Here is a 20,335-nt window from a genome sequence, read left to right on the forward strand (position 1 = left end):
CTGCTTCACGACCAGCTCTATACAGGTGACGCCCAGGTCTGCACCACTAGGCCCAACCTCCCTCCCAACTTCCAGACTCACATTCTCAATCCAAATGCCCAAATTCACATAGATCCTCCTGGAACCTAAAATCCATCATTTTCCTTCACAATCATGATGTCCCATATTCTTTCTATTGGTCAGTAATGTCATGACATCCATGCAGCAGGACCGGTTCAAATTTTTGACTTATCTCTGACTCCTCTTTTCTATCCTATATCTGAGCAGCCTCTAAGTTCTATGCAGTGGAAGTTCTGTATGTCGGATACAAGGGGACATTTAGTATGGCAACCTGGAAGGGGCCAGCCAGTTTATGTCGGACCAGTGTTTGCATAGATAGCAGCTTGCTTTTACTTCAAGTGTACATTTAGGGTAGATTAAGATAGAAAGTGACTGAGTTTGTGGGAAAGGCCCTAAGGATCCCCCAGTCCAACTGTTGGCATCACCACTGGTCTTATAGATCTAGCTCCTCAGTAAGCCTACTCTTCACCCCAAATAGGGCACATTCCTCATCTAACATCTGGATTATTTTAAGGGCTCTTTGTGACCTTTAGTCCTCTCCTCGCCCTCACTCAATCTTATGTCCTATTCATCTCTCCACAACTCAGAAACCTTTGGTGGTTCCCCATCCCCTATATACAGACCAAATTCCGTAGACACTTCCTACCTTTCCAACTTTATCTTATGACATTATCACTTCACCACACATTTTTATTCGGATTTACATCATTTATGTCAATCATTTATTTCACTTATTTCAGCAAGATTTTGAGGCCTTCACTGGTCCCTGATCAATTCCCCACTCCATTCAAAATTGCTATTTTGAGATTTCCTGTCCTTGAAATTTCACTGAGAAAATTTAGACTATCAGAAAGAAACTCCCCCACTGCCTACCCCATAGCAGCACACGTTTTCCTAGTCATACCTATACTCACTCCTTCCCTCCAGTCTAAGAAGAAGTCAGGGTTATGTGGTCAAGGTTGGTCCCTCCCGTCTGCTCTCGGTGCAGTCCTGGGCATGGATCTATTCATGTTTCCCATTCCCGCACTTCCAAGCCTTCCCTATCTAATGGCTCCTTCCCACAGGCTAAAGCAGGCTCAAGTCCCTTCAATATTAAAATGAAAGAAAACCACCCTGTAGCTCCCTCAAAATACCACCTTCTTCTCGCTTCATAGCTAGCACCTCACGGGAATGTCCAGTGACTCATTGGGTCTTCGGGGCACTGTGGCCAGGCTTCAGCTCAACTCTCCTGTGCCAGGAGGCATCACCAACAATCCCTACTTGCCACACACTGTGGACTTCAAGGTAACCTTTGCCGCATTTGTCACGGTGGATCACTCCCACTTGACACCCTGTTCCTGTGGTTTTGTGATATGACTATAAAGGTGAGGATCCCAGCAGGGCCGGGGTTGGCTAGAGAGAGTTGAATGAAGGAACCACTTGGGAAGATCTGGGCAGGATTAAGGGAAACTAGCAAGGGAAGGGGAAGGACCGAAGGGCTAGCAACAGCGAAAGCCTTTCCCATCCTTAGGCCCAAAAAGACAAAAGAAATTGCAGCTATGGGTGCACAGCAGAAACTGTGGTCTTTGGTAGAAGAATGTAGCCACGGAAGATCTGCAGCCCAGCAGCAGGAAGCCCAGAGAATAATCACCGGCCTCTCTTCCTCTCGCCCTCCAGTCTTTCTACAGCGCCCCCCAGTGGCCGAGCCCTGGAAGCCAGAGGGGAAGTCCACAGAGGTCAGCCTCCAAGCCACAGACCTGGGCGGAGAAGGGTGGAAAGTAGACTTGGAGGGGCAAATAGAGCCCATGCAGCACATGCTTTCTTTTGATTCTTCTGCTTCTCTGGTCATCCTTCCTCGGGCTCCTTTTCTACCATTTCTTTCTATGTCCGCGTCTTAAATACCTGTGTTTCCCAGGGCTTGGTCCAGGAACCTCTTGCCTTTTTACTCAGTTCGCATTCCCTGTGTGAGCCATCAATTGTCAAGCTTCCACCTCCACCTGAAAGCTGATATTTTCCGTGTCTGTAACTCCAGCTTTGAAATCTTTCTGGCACATTCTCCTCCCATCCAGCTGCCTGCTGGGTATCTCCACAGGCACTTCAAGTTCAGTGAGTCCAAAAGAAACTCATTGCTCCCCCTAGCCCTCCCCACCCGCCAAATCTGAGCCTCTGCATCCCAGTCCACTACGCACCCATTGCTCCATCCAGGAACCCGGGAATCATCCTTTTAACTCCCCTCTCCTCACTTCCCACATCTAATTCTGGTCCTTAAGCACAGCGCATTCTAGCCCCCAAATAGCTGTCAAACCTGTTCCCTCCTCTCTAGCCACTGTCACAGCTACAGTGCTCACCTTGGCACTCCCACCAGACCTATGGTAACAGCACACCAACTGGCTCTTTACCTCCATCCTATGTGCCTGTATGATTCCCACACGACAGTGGGAGCGGGGAGGGGGGTGGGGAGATCTGAAATGCAAATATGATCGTGTGGCACCCCAGTTAGAGCCCACCCATAGGCTACAGGCTTCTCTGTTTCTCTAAAGCTGTGTATAACCTTTGTCCAAATGGCACTGGCCCGAAATGTTCTTTCCAACCCTCTCAACAGCCCTCCGCCTCACAAGCCCTCCTTCAGCTCCCACTTAGTTCTCAGGTTAATCCCCACTTCCTCCGGGAACTTCCTTGGCCTCCAGACTGTGTTAGAGTTCCCCATTACAAACCCTCTCACAACACAAGCACTCTCCTTCCCAGAGGAGAGCTTGCACGGGGAAAATTAAACAATGATGTGTGTGAATTTTTGTTAAATTCTGTCCCCTTTTTATACTATAAGCACCATGAGGACAAAATAAAAAGTGTCTTGTCACCCCTGAGCCCTCACCACATAGCTTGTCGTCTTTGTCTGTGGGCTGTTGTCCACGGAGCCCTTTTTTGTCCAGTCCCATGCATGCCCTCAACCGAGCGGGCCTCCTACCCAGGGAACAGGGTACTTGTCCTGCAGAGGCTTACACCCTGGACCTGGCAGCTTGCTTCCTCCCAGTGTCATTTTTACTCCATCTGGCATTTGGAAGTCGTGCTGTTCCTGTGTCCAGGAATCCTGTCTCCCCATCACGTGCCTGGGAATATCCACCCGCCTCCGGGCCCAGGCTCAGAAGCTGCCACCAACTTCCTCTCTCTGTGCTCCCCAAATGCACACCGTGGACTTCTATTTGGCCTTTACTTCATTCGGCTTTGAACCACATCGTTGTTTGGCATAGCTGCGTCTTGGCAGAGGTCCCGGATGGTTTTCCTTCAGGAGCCTGCTCCTCCCCTAAAACACCAAGACTTACGCTTTCTTTCTTTTTCTTTTTTTTTTTTATTGTTTTATTGCTTAAAGTATTACAAAAAGTATTACATATGTCTCCTTTACACTGGCTTTCTTTAGGCATCAGATTCCTCAGACGTCTTGAGACAAACAGCTGACTGGTGAAACCTGGTTATTAACTAGAAGCTTACATTTAGGCCCCAAAATTATGTTTGAAATGTACACAGGGGACTGACATTTTGCCATAGCTTTTGAATAGGATTGGGGGTGGGGGTGGGGGGTGGCGATTGTACCAGGGCAGCCCAGGCCCTTGAAGCTGGCCTTTCTTGATATGGGTCAGGACGACACCACTGACCCTATGTACAAGGAGGGCCCTCTGGCTTTCTCCACAGGGGAGCCCAGGCAACAGGGCGACACTGGTACCATAGGAGACTCCTGGCTGCCAGAACTCCTCCTCCCTGCTCTTCTCCGACACACTCTGTGCACACCCAGAGCTGGAGAGGCATCAGCGCTCACCTTGCCCATACCTCGTGGGGCAGCATAAGGATCTGCACTTCACAGAAAAAACAACAAACAAGAAAACCTGCTTCTCATTTTATCCTCAGAACGAGAAAGTCCGTCCTTAGACTAATGCGATCTGTGAGCTCATTGAGAGCCAGGGTCATGTTTTGACATACTCCCCACCCCTACATTCCAGTTCCAAATATTGAACATAACTTACTTAAGGAAAAGCCACATTTCAAATAATCCTGATGTGGAGAATTATTTTATCAAAATAAAATAAACAGAGTTGACTCCTCAGTTTTAATTTAAAAATTAGCTGCATGTAGCTAACAAACAAGGAGAATTGGCAGAGCCAGTTCTGCATGGAGCTTTGTAACCCATTCAGTACAGGTGTAGCTGCAAGGAGGGACCCACTCCTGCAAGTGTTACCTAGAATCTGCTGTAGAAATTAGAAATGGTTTTTTTAATCCTCACCTGAGGATATGTATTTATAGATTTGAGAAAGAGAGAGAGAGAGAGAGAAGCAGCAATTGGTTGCCTCCTGTAGGCGCCCCTAACCGGGAATTGAACCTGCAATCTTTTGGTATATGGAACAATGCTCCAATCAACTGAGCCACCTGGCCAAGGCAGACATGCTTTTCAAATTAAATGTAAAGTTCTAAAATGAACAAAACTGAAAGTAATCCCTCTGTGGCATTCATGTAAAAATCAAGTCTTTCTCTATACCCAATGCCCTTAATAACTAGTATAAATATTGCACTCATTTCTTATACAGTGGGGCCTTGACTTACGAGTGTCCCGACTAACAAGTTTTATGAGATACCAGCTGTCTCTCGGCCGATTTTTTGCATTGAGTTGATAGAGTAATTTGAGTTAACGAGCTCCTTAACGAGCTCGATCTCGGAACGAATTAAACTCGTAAGCCAAGGCCCCACTGTATCTCATTGACTTAAAAGCTCACTTTCCATTCAAATGCCATGCTTAAATAGCAGGCCACTTAAATAGCAGTTACTGAGACTTAGATAACTCCTGGAGTTTCATACACTTTCTTTGACTATTTTTAGATTCACTAATTAACGTTATTGCCATATTTGCTTTTTGGCACTCCCTCTATATAAACATATATACATGTGTGTATGTATGTACAGCTACAGGGGTGTGCAAAAGTAGGTTTACCGTTGCAAGTACAAAAAACACAGTTTGTTCTTGTATTGTATTTATTAATTTTGTTCCATACGAACAGTTGTAAAACTACTTTTGCCCACCCCTGTATGCATATATAGAGTATATATGTATACAGTGTGTACAATGTTTTACCTGATATGTAATAATTTTATATGTAAAAAATCAGGTAACTATACAAGGTGTCCATAAAATCCAGAAACATAGGTGAATATACATAATGTTGTTACAAATATCTTCAACCTGAGAAAAAGCAAACAGTGTTATCTGTTTTCAGACTTTATGGGCACCTTGTTGATATCACTATTGATACGTCTATGTTTTACTTCAGCATCAATTTACGAATGTTTATCACATTCCCTGAATGCCATCCACACACACATCAGTAAGAAGAACGCCCCTCGGAGGCGGGATGCTGAGAAATAATGCTGGTAATGATGCAGGTAATAACAAATCTGCCCCCCCCCCCCCCAAACTTGTCATTCTGCGCTCTCTCTCTCTCTCTCTCTCTCAGACATACAGGTAACAGAGTGACTTCAGGGAAGCATTGTTGCAGCCGGGAGCCGTTTCCAGAGCAATGAGACCCGAGCTGGGAGGCCCACCATCTATTCCAGCCTTGGTCTGTACCTGGGAGGCTGAAGCACAGATTAGTGCATTGATGTGCCCGGGGTCACCCGGCTCCTTGTTCCCGACCAGAATGCATCCCACAGCCCCCCTCAGTGAGGAAGAGCCTGCTGCTGGCCTCCCTCTGGCTGGCTGGCTGGTCTGATGAGGAGGCCCTGCCACCCAGGAGACTTAGGAAACATTCTTTCCAGGACATCACAGCAACTTCAGACACTCCTTCCCAAGAAAACAGGCCGCCTGCAGGCAACAGTGGTCCTCACTGCTCCGGACAGGGCGGTACCGCTGGCTGAATGGGGCCCTGTGCTTCCCACCGTACCAGCCTGAACTTCCCATTCTTGCCATCTGTGATGGGCTCCAGGTGCCAGCTTCGAGGGGCAGGGTTTCCACCCTCTCACTTTCCCTCCCTCCCTCCAACCAAGGGGAGCCCTCTCCCAACCTCCCCTTCCCTCTCCCAACCTCCCCCTCCCCCAAAACCTGCCCCCTAAGGTCGCCTTGGTGCCTGCTGCCAGGCAGCTGGGACATCTATGGCCACTAGAGAGGTAACAGCTCAAACGGAACTCAATTCCTTCTCCTACTTCATTTATTATTTTATTTATTATTTTATTGTTTTATTATTTTTTAAAAATATTTTTGTCTTTTTTAAGATATTTTATTGATTTTTTACAGAGAGGAAGGGAGAGGGATAATTAGAAACATCGATGAGAGAGAGACATCGATCAGCTGCCTCCTGCACACCCCCAACTGGGGATGTGCCTGCAACCAAGGTACATGCCCTTGACTGGAATCCAACCTGGGACCTTTCAGTCCACAGGCTGACGCTCTCTCTACTGAGCCAAACCAGTCAGGGTATTGTTTTTTTATTATTACTAGAAGCCCAGTGCACAAAAATTTGTGCACTCGAGGGGGTCCCTCAGCCCAGCCTGTGCCCTCTCGAAGTCTGGGACCCCTCGGGGGATGACCACCTGCTGGCTTAGGCCCGCTTTCTGGGGGATTGGGCTTAAGCTGGCAGTCAGACATCCCTCTGGCAGCCCGGGAGCCCTCAGGGGATGTCCACTTGCCAGCGGGGAGCAGGCCTAAGCTGCAGTTGGACATCCTTAGCACTGCTGAGGAGGCGGGAGAGGCTCCCACCACCACCACCACCACTGTACTGGCTGCCGTCAGCCTGGCTCGTGGCTGAGCAGAGCTCCCCCATGTGGGAGCACACTGACCACCAGAGGGCAGCTCCTGCATTGAGCATCTGCCCCCTGGTGGTCAGTGTGTGTCATAGTGACCAGTCATTCCCAGTCATTCTGCTGTTAGGGTCAATTTGAATATTACCCTTTTATTATATAGGAGTGCCTGGCCAGCCTGTGTGAGGGGCTGATGGCTGTTTGCAGGCTGGCCACAGCCCCTTCAGGGTGGGGGTTCCCCCTGGGGTGCCTGGCCAGCCTGGGTGAGGGGCTGAGGGCCGTTTTCAGGCTGGCTAAGCCCCCCAGCGGGGACCCTCACCCCATGAGGGTGTGGCCAGCCTGGGTGAGGGGCTGATGTCTGTTTGCAGGCTGGCCACAGCCCCCAGCCACCCAAGCTCCCAGTGGAGGCTGCCTGGAAGCAGGTATCTGGGGTTTGTTTTTCTTTTATAATTGAAACTTTGTTGCCATGAGTGGAGGCCACAGCCAGCTCAGGGAAGTTGGGAAGCTTGGCTTCCTCCATTGCCCAGGCAACCAAGCCTCCTGCTTGCTCCAGCTCTGTGGCTGCCGGCCACCATCTTGGATGGGTTAATTTGCATATAGTCACTCTGATTGGCTGGTGGGCATGGATTAGGGTGTGGTGAAGGTACGGTCAATTAGCATCTTTGTCTTTTATTAGTGTAGATTATTTTCCACATTTCAGCAGCTGGGGTGTCGTTCGTTCTGGACCTGTTCAGCTGTGGACATTCCTGTCCCAGCAGGCGCAGCCCCAGTTCACTCTAAGACCAGCCTCCTCCCAGCACCATACAGGGCTGCAGGTTGCGGACCTCACTCCCCCTGGGAGGGGAATGGCGGGGTGGGGGGGGAGGCCAACTGGGCACAGCCCAAGACCTTGAAGAAAAGAGAGATGTTCACTCATCGTCTCCCCATTTACAGAGGGAGTGTGTCAGCTGGCAGTGCTGGCTGGCACTGTGAGTTCAGCCAGGCCTGCCAGATTTCACCAATAAAACCACAGTACGCCCAGTTGAGTGTGCCTTGCAGGTAAACAAGTACTTTCTTACTATGTAAGTATGCCCCGGCAATACTGGGGGTTATTTATAGTAAAATGCTATTTGTTGTTTTTCTGAAACTCAGTTTTAACAGGGTGACAGGATGTTACCTGGCAACCCCATGTTAGTGTTCAAACACTAAAATGAACTGGAAAATCTTCCACACAAGGGACTGGAAGGGCCTGCCATTGGAGCAAACATGGCTGAGCTCCCTTTGCTGCAGCAGAGAAGTGATTAGATGGCTGGCATGGTCTGCATCAGGCACTAAGCACGTGCCACCTGCCTGCACAAGTGCCTCCCTCCGAGCCTGGGCAATGAGTTACAGAGCAGTAAACATGGAAATTCACTCGCACCCAAATCCAGGGGCAAGAACACCCAGAACAGCGAGTCCTGCCTGCAGTTGCCAAGGAAGGAACAAAATAAACTGCGACCAAACCAAATACCAGTAGCTGCGAAAGTGGTTGCGCAGGGAAGCAGTTCGTCGTAGGGAGAGTGGGTGACCTGAAGCTTGTCGTTACAAGGAGAGGGTCCTGAGGGCCTTCCGCTCTGCAAGCGACCACCCCACTCACACGCACACTCCGCCCAGGCCCGACCTCAGGGCGCCGACCTGCACCAGCTTTACTTTGGCCGACTCCGCAGCCTGGAGTGCGTTACTTTCCGTTAACTCAGTGGCACATTTAAAAATTCTGTAAGTGCTCCTGGAGGAGGCTCCGTTAGTTGGGCATTGCCCCGGGCACTGAAAGGTTTCTGGTTCAATTCCTGGTCAGGGCACATGCCTGGGTGAAGGCGGGCTGAGGGACACCCTTCCCGCCCCCATGCACAAATTTCAGATACCTCTAGTGTGGTATAATATGTACCATCTTTTGTTTATCCACTTATCTGTCAATGGGCATTTAGCCTGCTGCCACTGTTTGGCTATTGTAAATAATGCTGCTAGGAATATGGGTGTACAAATATCTCTTCACACCTTGCTTTCCATTCTTCTGGGTATATATCCAGGAGTAGAAAAGCTGGATCATAAGGTAGTTCTGTTTTTAACTTGTTGAGGAACCATTCTATTGTTTCGCACCAACAGTGCACAAGGTTTCCAATACCTCCACAGCCTCATCAATGCTTGTTATTTTCTCTTTTTTTCATAGCAGCTCTTCTAGTGGGTGTGATCATGTATGGTGAGAAAAAGATAAATCTATTCCATTGTCCTTTACTATAGGATTATGTTTTTCATTCTTTCTCAAAGGTTAAAATCTACTTTCTTTCATCAAGTGATGGCCATCACAGAGGCTTCCTTTATTTTAAATATTCTTTACGTGAAAAAATGAGAAGTTGACATCGCTGTGTCAGTCCCTGCAATGAAAAGGAAATGTTCAGACCGTGCAATCCAAGTCTAGAAACCTATTGGGCAGGAAAGAGCAGCAAAAGCACCAATACCTCCTTGGGGTAAGAAGAGAATGTGTTTAAAAAACAAAAAGAAATAAATAAATTGATCTTATCACAGGTGCAACAGAGACAGAATAACATCGCCCAGCTCAAAGCCAGTGCCACAAGCTCTAATCTAAGTGGGACAGCAGATGGATATCGGAAGCTGCAGAGTAGCACCTGCCTCACCCACCCTATTCTGGGGAGGGGGGTGAGGGCTGCTTTTCTATGGCAGAATTTACAAGGAATTATATCCCAGCACGGATCAAAATATCCAACCCAGATAAAATAAATGATATGAAGCCTTATATTAGAGGCTGGCTTTTAAACTACTATATTAAATGTGAAAAGATGAATTGGCGTGTCCTTTTAAATGCCATTACCTTGAAAGCCATATATGTATTTTAATGATTTTTGAACACATTCTTTTGAATGATTCCCCAGGCAGTAATCGCCATGCATCCAGAATGGACGTGATTCCTGGAAATAACTAGAAGTGATTCAGAGCCGCATCTGGTGAAGATGATTGGCATCACGCGGAGAAATGCTTTTGCCATCAACAAAAAGACATACGGCTACAAAATAATAGAGCCGATGTGTAAACCTCTCTGAAGGCAATTCCAAAAGAGGAATTCCGGAAATATTTGAGCAATGGCAAAAGTGTGAGGTGTCCAACTTGACTCTTCTGAAGGAGAACCTGTGAGTTTAAATTCTGCTGTGAATAATTTGGGGAAAACAAAACAGAGGCAAAAACCTCATTCCCTTGGGATGCCCAACACAAGCTAGTCACTCGCAGGCCATGTCTTGGACCACACTTTGGTTCTCTCCGCCTTGCAGAGTCTTTTTTTTTTTTTTTTAATACTCTGAACATTGCACTGGCAGGTGTGCTCAGTGGTTGGAGCTTCGGCCTGCAAACCAAAGGGTTGCAAGTTTGATTCCCTGTCCGGACACATACCTGGGTTGCAGGTTTGATCCCTTGCCCCAGTTGGGGCACGTATGGGAGGCAACCAGTTGATATGTCTCTTTCACATTGATGTTTCTCTCTCTCTCTCTCTCTCTCTCTCTCTTTCTCTCTCTCTCTCTCTTTCTGTGTGTGTCTGTCTGTCTCTGTCTCTCTCACCCTTTCCTCCCTTCCTCCCTTTCACTCTCTCTAAAAATCAATGGAAAATATATCCTCAGGTGAGGATTGACAACAAAACTTACTCTGAATATTTAAATTGGGAGATTTATTTCTCCTTCTCCCTCTCTTTCTCTTTCTTACTTGCCATGCTCCAAGGAAAGGCCATGTGAGGATATAGCAAGAAGATGGTCATTCAGGAAGAGCAATCTCACCAGAAACTTTGACCTTAGACTTCTAGCCTCCAGAACTGTGAGAAAATAAATTTCTGTTTTTTAAGTTAAAAAAAAAAAAATTGGGAGATTTAAATATTTTTAAATCTCAATTTCTGACTAATATGAACAATCAGCAGAATTGTGCTGTCATTCTCGGGCATGCTCCGCAGCCAGATTGCCTGAGTCTGAGCCCCGCTCGCCCACTCTCTTGTTTGACCTTCAATTTATTGACCTCAGTGCCTTAGCACTCAGAGCAACTCAAGTCATTTTCCTCATCTGAAACATGGGGATGCGACAGTCCCTCCAGCATAGGTTATTGGGAGCCTGAAAGGAAATAATGGGTTTGTCTCATCTGGGAACACTGCACCCTCTCCTCTGCGGCAGCTGAGCCGTGGCTGCCCTGACTAGGGGCAAACAGTCTCCAATTGGACACAGTTCCCACCTGAGCCACAGTAGTGCTTCCCGGCTGTCTGTCCGTCCAGGGCCATTCCTAGTGCTCCTTGGACTGTCCCTATCATCTTGGCAAAGGCTCTCCCCCTCACACCAGTGAGAGTCACTCACAAGGCACGCAGCCTTGCAGAGCAAATGGAATTTCTTTCTTTCAACTATAATTGATATCCTTCCCAGGAGAGCAGAAAAATATTTATATCTCTTCCAATCTGGGGCTCTTCTTGCTGTTTAGGGTTTTAGTCTGTTGAAAATTAGCTGAATTCTACCAGGACTGGTTTAAAGAGTTTTCATGGAATGACTTCACATCTCTGATTCTGGCCTCATCTCCATTCTTTTCCTCGGTAGGTGCCTGGGTGTATGAGGGCCACACTCTGTCTTCGAGGCTTTGGGGAGAAAGGGTCCTCAAATCAGGCTTTGCAGGAGGTGCTCCTGGGCTGCCCAGGGGCTGCCCATTGTCATTGTCCGGCTGTGACTTGTCTGGATGACCTGCCCGAACTGACCCACCCTACCTGAGCTCTCACAGCACTGGGGTCTGACTGACGCCCCTGCACACCCATCCCTGTCGCCCTGCTCAAGGCCGCCCTGTCCCCTCTCTGTGATCCTCTTTGACAAGGGCCCCAGGCAAGCCTTCAACTAACTCCATACCTGCTGCCTGAGCCTGGGTCCCTAGGAAGACAGTCTGCAGTAAAAGGGAAAACCAGTGCATGATGGGTAGAGGGATGGGGAGGAGCAATTCCAGGGGAGTCAGAGGTAAAGGTAACTGCAGTAGGGGATGGGGGAAGGCAAATACACGAGGTACACGAGGACACACAGGGGAATGACTGGTGGCTCAGGCACAGGGACACCCCTGAGAGGCTGCGTGGAACCACTGAGCCTTAGAAGAGTCAGGAGGCGGGAGGTGGGGTCGGGGGAAGGGGAGGAGGGGTAAGAAATGTCTCTGCTCGCTTCTCCTGGTTCCTGTCTTTCTCTGTTCAAACGTCACCCCAACTCTTCTGTACTTCTGGCCATGTTCCCTGTCCTTCCCGGTGTCACTGGGAGAAGCCCAATCCATCCCATGGGCCTGCATCTGAAAATCCCAGGGCTCTGGCTTCCGCGGCAATGGTTCCCTTAGGGCCACACTGCGGACAGGTAGAGGGTGAGGTCACCAGCACAGCCTGGGCGAGGGGCATGCTGCAGGCCGCCAAGTCATCACTGTTATTGTCCCAGGTGCCTACAGGGAGTCAAGAGCAGCCGAGGGTGGAAGGCCCAGTGTGGCTGGCAGCAACCCCATCACCGGGCCCAGGAGCACGTGGCCAAAGGAATCTGCAGAGGCAGATAAATGAGGGCCAGTTCACCCCCTCTGAGTCACTGCCGGGTTGCCTGGGTCTGAGCCACTCCCCAGGGGTGCAAAGAGCAGCTCTGGAAACCACCTTCCAGTCCCACCTCCTAACCGGGCCACACCGCTGAGTCTGCTTGGCTCTGGGGGCCCCAGGGCAGTGAACAGGGGGAGCATCTCAGGTGATCCCCTCCCAGAGTCCCTGATGCTCTCAGTGTGCTCCCGGTCACATGGACCCCCGGGTACTCCTCCCTCCCTGCTTCCTCCTGGCACCTCCTACAATCCCTCACGACCAGGAGGGGCAGGGTCCTACCTTTCCCTTCCACCATTTCACAGCCGCCAGTCCTCAAGTCCATGGGCAGAAAGGGGGCTTCCCTATTCAGTGAAGAACCCCTGGGCTGGGTCCTCAGAGCCTGGTTCTTGACCGTGTTGGAGAGGGGATGTGGGTCCCTGCAAGTTCCTACTGGGTGTGCCAACCACAAAGGCTCTCGCCCCTTTTCCTGGCCACTTGTCAGGGTTGTGTCTGTAGGGAGCAGACTGACGGGTGAGGTAACACCTTCCCCAAAGAGCAGGCTTGCTGTGCAAGAGGTTTTGAGTCCCTAAACGCAGTGCCCCTTGGCCATGACCCAGCATCCTCGCCTTCCCCAGTGTTTCCTGTGAGCACCCGGGAGGCCCGGGGAAGAACCTACAAAGGGAGCAAATCGTGGGGCTCCATGGGGTTCTGTACTCTTACGTTAGTCACACTCAGCCTTCAGCAACTCATTAAACATCTTGGTTGGATTCTTCTTACCAGCCTGTAGGGCATGTAGAGGCATCTGCCCTGGCCAAGCAAGTGAGCGCTCACGGCCCATTCCTCCTTGGATGTTCCTGGCTTCCTTGGACTTGGAGTTGGTGGGTTACATGCAATCTCAGCTCTCTGATGGGTTTAAGAAAAGTTGGGAATTTGCGGCTATTTTGGCAGATTATCACTTGATTGAGGGGTAAAATGATGAACTGACTGAAGACAATGACTCGGGAGTAAACAGATAAGCCGGAGAACCAACCATCCAATAACAAGAGAAAACTCTTGGACATTAAAAACACGATAAGGCGTGCACTGAGCTGGGACAGAGCACTGCAGGTGACTGCTGATCTTCATCAGAATCCTCTCTGAGTTAAGCAGTTCACAGCCACGGCCTTGAGAAAAAAGAGTTTAAAGCAGTGATTCCCAAAGTGGGCGCTACCGCCCCCTGGTGGGCGCTGCAGCGATCCAGGGGGGCGGTGATGGCCACAGGTGCATTTGTTTTAACTTTTTTTGTATTACCTTTCTATTCTGAGTTCAATAAATAGTTTCATAATTTCAAACTTCAATGTTTCTAATTTACACCTTTCTTTACTATATTTTACGAAAAAGGTAGAAACATTAATACATATATCTTTCTGTTTAATTGCTATTAAAATTTTAAAAAAATTAATTTCCAGGGGGCGCTGAGTAATATTTTTTTTGGGAAGGGGGCGGTAGGCCAAATAAGTTTGGGAACCACTGGTTTAAAGCTACACAATCTTATTGACCACTAAGTCGTGAGCAGTAAGCGAAGCATCCCAATTGTATGTGGTGGGTTGTTGCTCCAGTTTGGGGACACATCAAAACCCACTGAGAGAATCTGAATCAGCTCGTCTCCAAGAAACAGAGACTAAAGTTCGGGAAGCACTGGCTCTCGGTAAAGTTGGCGTTTCTATGGCTCGTCTTAACTTCTTCGGTGACTGAAAAAAAATTGAGTTGCTTGCAGCACCACGTCGGCATCCAAGAGTGTCCTTAAAATTAGTGTCAGATAATCAAACTGCACGCGAGGAGCCGGGCAGAGCAGGCCTCACGTGTGAGACCGCTGCCCAGACAAGCCGAAACACTGCAGTTCGACTTGGCTTCAGCTGAGCTCCATTCCAGCGAACACGCCCGCTGCCATCTGCTGGCACCCACAGTTGCCTGGGTTGGAACCACAGCGTTCCCAGACAGCCTGGCACCCCGACACAAGCTGAGCCCAGGCAGGGTTCTCCTACTTGTCTTCTCCTGAAGCTCTTGCTTTGACTAAGGACTTCCAGAATCACATTTACGGAAAAGAAATGAGTCATGGGAAATGATGTGTCGTGTTTTAGCTGCTAGTGAATTCCTTGGGCCCCTTCCATTTAGTGGCTTAGAACCCAATTTGAAGAAGTAACTGGCTTCCGCTTACCATAAGATGAAGTCGGGTCAAGCAGAAATGGAAAGTTTGTGTTCTCAACCGCTTAAAGGAGGGAGGGGGAGGTGTCAAAATCTGTGTGGCTGGTTCCCACATGGGCCCAGTTGCTCATCAGAGAAACAAATAATAAATTCATATATGTTCATGTACCTTCAAATCAACAGATAAATAAAAACCAAGAAGCTCAGACACCCCCCCCCCCAATACTGAATGGGGTCCCAGAGAAAAGAACTTGCTATTATAGTATGATACGCCAGTCTATAATCTTCCTTCTTCCTGGGGAATTCGTGTTGGAACCCGGCAGGGTGTTGAGCAGAACAGGGCTTTGCAGAGAGAGGACTCCTTCTGCTTCCAAAAATGGGGAGCCCCTCGCTGCCTCCGCCAAGCCTCCCAAGCTCAGGAGCATCTTCTCCTTGTCAGCAGCCTCCCTCACTCCACGCTGCCCCAGGACTAGGAGGAGTTCTCTTTGGCAAAGCTGCCAAAGCAAGGCCTTTCCGCACACAGAGCGTTTCTGACCACAGCCAGCGGAGCCAAAACTTGTATTTTCTTTGGGTGGGAAGAACATTCCTCCTGAGCATACAGAATAGTATCTTCTGTGCCATTATTGAGCCATATGTGCCGGAGCCGTTTGGAAGGCTGCTAATTAGCCTCAGAGCTGTGTGGACAGAAGTGAAGAAGCTGGGAAATTTCATGCCCGTTAATTCCCTGTGAGCACGTATTAAAACTTGATTTTCTGTTTTAAAAAAGGGGCGGGGGGGGGGGGGGTGGAGAGTATGGGCTCTGTGGCCAAATGGCCTGGGTTCAGATCTTGCCTCTTCACTTTTTAACTGTGTGACCTTGGGAGAAATGCCTAACCAGTCTGTGCCTCTGGTATTTTCACCTGTGTAATGAGAATAACAAGGTTATAGTGAGGACTAAGTAAGTTGTCTGCAAAGAGCTTAGGATGGGCCTGCTCGTGGAAAGCACTGAGCAGATCTTACCTACGATTATTTTCGAACTTTCCATGTCGCAGTTGTTTGTGATCCGTGAGGCGCCCTCTACCGGTCAGTGGAGGAGGAACATCTGAGAGGTCCCGCGGGGTGTTGATTGACTGAGCCTCCTTTGAAACTCGCCCCGTGCCTTGTTCTATGCATCTCTTCCATCTGGCTGTTCCCGTATTATCTCCTTTTATGATACACTGGTGATCTAGGAAGCAGAATGTTTCTCTGAATTCTGTGAGCCGCTCTAGCAAATTGATTGAACCCCAGAAGGGGTGTGGGAACCTCCAATTTATAGCCAGTTGGTGAGAGGCACAGGCAACAATCAACTTGCACGGCATCTGGAGGGAGGGGGCACAGTCTGTGGGACTGAGGCCTTAACCTTGGGGTCGGATGCTCTCTCCAGGCAGTGTCAGAGCTGAGTTAATTGTGTGGTGCTGCTGGAAAGCACACAGGGCATCAGAGTATCGCCCCACTTCCGAAAGTTGGCCAATCAGCAAGAGCCTCACTCCAGGGACCTCATTCCCTGGCTGCAGCTTAACCAATCCCTAAATATTCCCACTTCTGAAAACCAGCCAATCCCTGAACTCTGCGTTTCCCCAAAACTATAAAATTAGCAGGAGAGCGACCCAGGAAAATCCACCAGAGAACCAAGCAGCACTCTTGGGCTTACATGCCTCAACCCTCTCCTGGCCAACTTGTCCCCACATGATTGGCTCCCCAGTAACCTGGAGGGGTGGAGACATCACCTGAGCTTAAACCTCAGCTCTTCCATCGTCCAGCTATGTGACTTAAACATTCGGCACCTCAGTCTCCTCCATGTCCTTCCCATGATTGCTGAACGCCATTCAAGGTGATCAGGATCAAGCACGTGTCCTGCTGGCTGGCTGTCTTCTCTTCTGAAAGGAGCCACAAGATGCCAATATGCCACTAACTGACCTCCTTGACTGCATCCCCAGGACCCATTACAGCTTTCCAGCAACCGGCTCTCAAAACAAATCCATGGGTATGCACGTGACATCCATGTGCTGAAGTGTGAAGATGACCGTGTGGAACCAGAAAGAACGACGTCTAATTTTTTCTTGTTCAGTACCCTGAGTCTGTCACCTGCAATGTCATCTCATAGTAATCAGATTTCAAAAAGCACCTTGCCTAAAAAGACCCACTAAAGTCCGCTCCCTTAACTCCAAGTGTCTACGAGGAAGCGGGTGATGGCTCCAGGCAGCTTTCAGTAGAGAGTGGGGGGAGGGGAGGATAGAGGGAGACATAAGCAATGAAAATGCTTAGCTGCACAGGTTTTGACGGTGTAACTGCACAGAAAAACAAACGCTGCATGAAAATGGTGTCAATTCTGATGAGAGGAGAGAGCACAGGTCTCCACCAGCCTGCAAGCTCTCCCAGGAACTGAATGCTGGCAGCCACTGCCCCTTGGATGGGAGATTTGATGCAAACACATGAGCTTTCAATCCGTAAACATTCTCGTTAGCAGGTGAATTTCCTGTTCTCTCTGTCCTCCCAGCTAAGTCCTCTCATGTACACCTCAGCCCAGCTCACTGGTCTCTCCCCACTGTGGTTCCCCTCCACTGAATCTCCCTGCCCCACACGCCTGGCCTTCTCACCTCCCAGCACCTACAGTTCCCACTCCCCTTCCAGAATCTTTGGGGTCTTCCTCCTGTGGGTGAGCTCCCCTTTACCAAAACACCAAAAGGCTGGGCCTGGGGAGGGTGCTCCTAGAACACTGACCTTCGTCCCCCTTCCTGCGGGGAAGGAGCTGGGTGCTCTGCTGGTGAGTGGGCAGGCTTGGGGCCAAGTCTTCTGAGGGCAGCAGAGGTTAACCCCTTGTGAGAAGGGCACAGTGAGCATCTCCTGCCTGGAAGAATCCTTGCTTTGTGAGGGTGGGGTTTCAGCTGCAGCTGGACGCTCCCATAGGGAACCCGGGGGTCAGGGAACCCCGTTCGTCCACCAGGGAACATGCCTTCTCAGTGGCTTTATGCAGCTGCCTCAGTACATTCCACATCCTTGCTCATTAGAGTCCCGTGTTATCCTTTCATCAACTGTACTGCCATCTCTTGGAGACGACCAGACACTCTTCTGTCCTCAAAAGCCCAAACTCGCTGCTGCCTCTGTCGCTGTCTGCGTGCACTCTCTAGGAGTCTTACACGGAGTCCCCGGCTACCCCGTGATGCCCTTTTCTCCAAAAGGAACTCTCAGCTCCTTTCTGGTCCACTATCTATAAGTGGCTAATGCCACGCACACCTGACAGGCACCAGACCTCCCATCAGAGGCCCTTCTTAATTCCTCAGGCTGTTTTCTAGCCACTCCAGCCCCCTCTCTGCAAGTTTATCATCCTTAATGCCCATGTTTCCAATTTCACACAAGAATTCTGCCTAACACACAATTAAAGTTTGCTGATACAATGGTTACGCGGAGAATCTGAAAACCAACCCTGCTGTAGGAGGACCAGTGCTTGAAGGATTTATGAGCACCAAACATGCCGAATAGGTTGCTATAAGGCATCTCATATATTACTCAATGATTTGGGGGTATATCTGTGATAGGATGATAACCCTTGTCCAAGTCCTACTCTCAAGATGTGAGTATTTAGGAGCCACCACAGGTCATGAAACCAAATCATCATCATCATCATCATCATCATCATCATCATCTACACTAATAAAAGAGAAACATGCAAATTGGTGTCATTCCACTACGCCCACCAGCCAATCAGGATGGGTATGCAAATTAACCCAACAAAGATGGCGGTTAATTTGCGTATGCAGGTGCGGAGCGAAGACTGAAGGCTCCGGCCAGAGTGAAGACTGAAGACTGAAGAGGCTTGGCTTCTCTGCTGCGGCCGGACCAAAGGCCTGGGTCCCAGGTGCCGGAGGAAAACTGGTGCTGGCAGCCAAGGGAAGGAAGGCCTATTGTGCGAATCTTTGTGCAACAGGCTTCTAGTAATAATCTACACTAATAAAAGAGAAACATGGTAATTGGCGTACGACCGCTACCCTTCCCATTGGCTAATCAGCGTATCCTTATGCAAATTAACTGTCAGCCAAGATGGCGGCCGGCAGCCAGGCAGCTGGAAGCGAACAGGAGGCTTGCTTGCTGTGGACTCCAACGTTCCCCGCCGGCCTCTGAGCTTCAGTTGGAAACATAGTAACATTTATAAAAGATAAACAAAACTCCAGAAACCTCCTGTCAGTCAGCTGGGATCTCAGAGCTGGAGTCACAACATTGTTTCGAATACAGAAAACAAAGGCCAGAAACCTGCTTTCAGCCGAGCCTCAGAGAGAAAGCCGGCTCTCAGCTCCAGTGACAGCCATAGAAGGTAAATAAATGCCAGAATAAAAAAAAAAAGAAAAAAAGGAGAGGTTTGGAGCTTCAGTCACCCGCCAGCCTGAAAACGGCCCTCAGCCCCTCACCCAGACTGGCCAGGCACCCCAGTGGGGACCCCCACCCTGAAGCAACAAGATGGCGGCTAATTTGCATACTGAAGGCAGGCGGCAGCAGGCAAGGCTGTCTGCGGTCTGGGACCCGGATCTGTGACCCTGCCGGGCGGGATCAGCGGAGCCGCGAGGCCTCCCGGCACCGGGATCAGTGTGACAGGGGGCAACGCCCAAACCCCCTGATTGCCCTGCGGCTCTGTGTGTGACAGGGGGCAGCGCCCCAACCCCCTGATCGGCCATGCTCTGTTGGTGATAGAGGGCGGCGTCCCAACCCCCTGATTGCCCTGCGGCTCTGTGTGTGACAGTGGTGGCACCCCAACCCCCCCCACGGGCCCTGCTCTATGTGAGACGGGGTAGAGCCATACCTCCCCATCGGCCCTGCCCTGAGTGTGACAGGGTGTGGTGCCTCAACTACCCGCCCTCCCCGCCACGGGCCCTGCTCTGTATGTGACAGGGGGCGGTGCCCCAGCTCCCCTATTGGCCCTACTCTGTGCGTGACAGGGGGGAGCTCCTCAACCCCCTGATTGGCCCTGCTCTGTGTGTGACAGGGGGCAGCTCCCCAACCCCCTGATCGGCCCTGCTCTGTGCATGACACGGGGGAGCTCCCAAAACCCCTGATTGACCCTGCTCTGTGCATGACAAGGGGGAGCTCCCGAAACCCCTGATGGTCCCTGCTCTGTGTGTGACAGGGGGCAGCGCCCCAACCCCCTGATCGGCCCTGCTGTGTGTGTGACAGGGTACAGAGCCCCAACCCCCCTGATGGTCCCTGCTCTGTGTGTGACAGGGGGCAGCGCCCCAACCCCCTGATTGGCCCTGCTCTGTGCGTGGCAGGGGGTGGTGCCGCAACTTCCCTATCGACCCTGCCTTGAGTGTGACAGAGGGCGGTGCCCCAACCCCCCAATCGGCCCTACCCTGAGCGTGACTGAGGGTGGCATTGCAACCTCCCAATCCGCCCTGCTCTGTGCATGACAGGGGGCGGCGCCCCAACTCCCCAATCGGCCCTGCTCTGAGCCTGACCAGGGGCTGCACCTAGGGATTGGGCCTGCCCTCTGCCACCCGGAAGCAGGCCTAAGCCAGCAGGTCATTATCTCCCGAGGGGTCCCAGACTGGGAGAGAGCACAGGATGGGCTGAGGGACCCCCTTTCCCCCCGAGTGCACAAATTTTTGTGCACCGGGCCTCTAGTAATAATAATAAGCAAGTAGAGACAAAATACTAGTACAGTGGCTTTCAATATATGTACCACCAATAACAGGCCCAAAACTTTTTAGCGACTTAGTTCGTTGGTAGAGTACAGCTGCAGCTCTTTATCCTCATTTAGGG

The sequence above is a fragment of the Myotis yumanensis genome, unplaced genomic scaffold (genome assembly GCF_028538775.1).
Source record: "Myotis yumanensis isolate MYYU_CA2020_CCGP unplaced genomic scaffold, mMyoYum1.0.hap1 SCAF_1, whole genome shotgun sequence".
NCBI lineage: Eukaryota > Metazoa > Chordata > Mammalia > Chiroptera > Vespertilionidae > Myotis > Myotis yumanensis.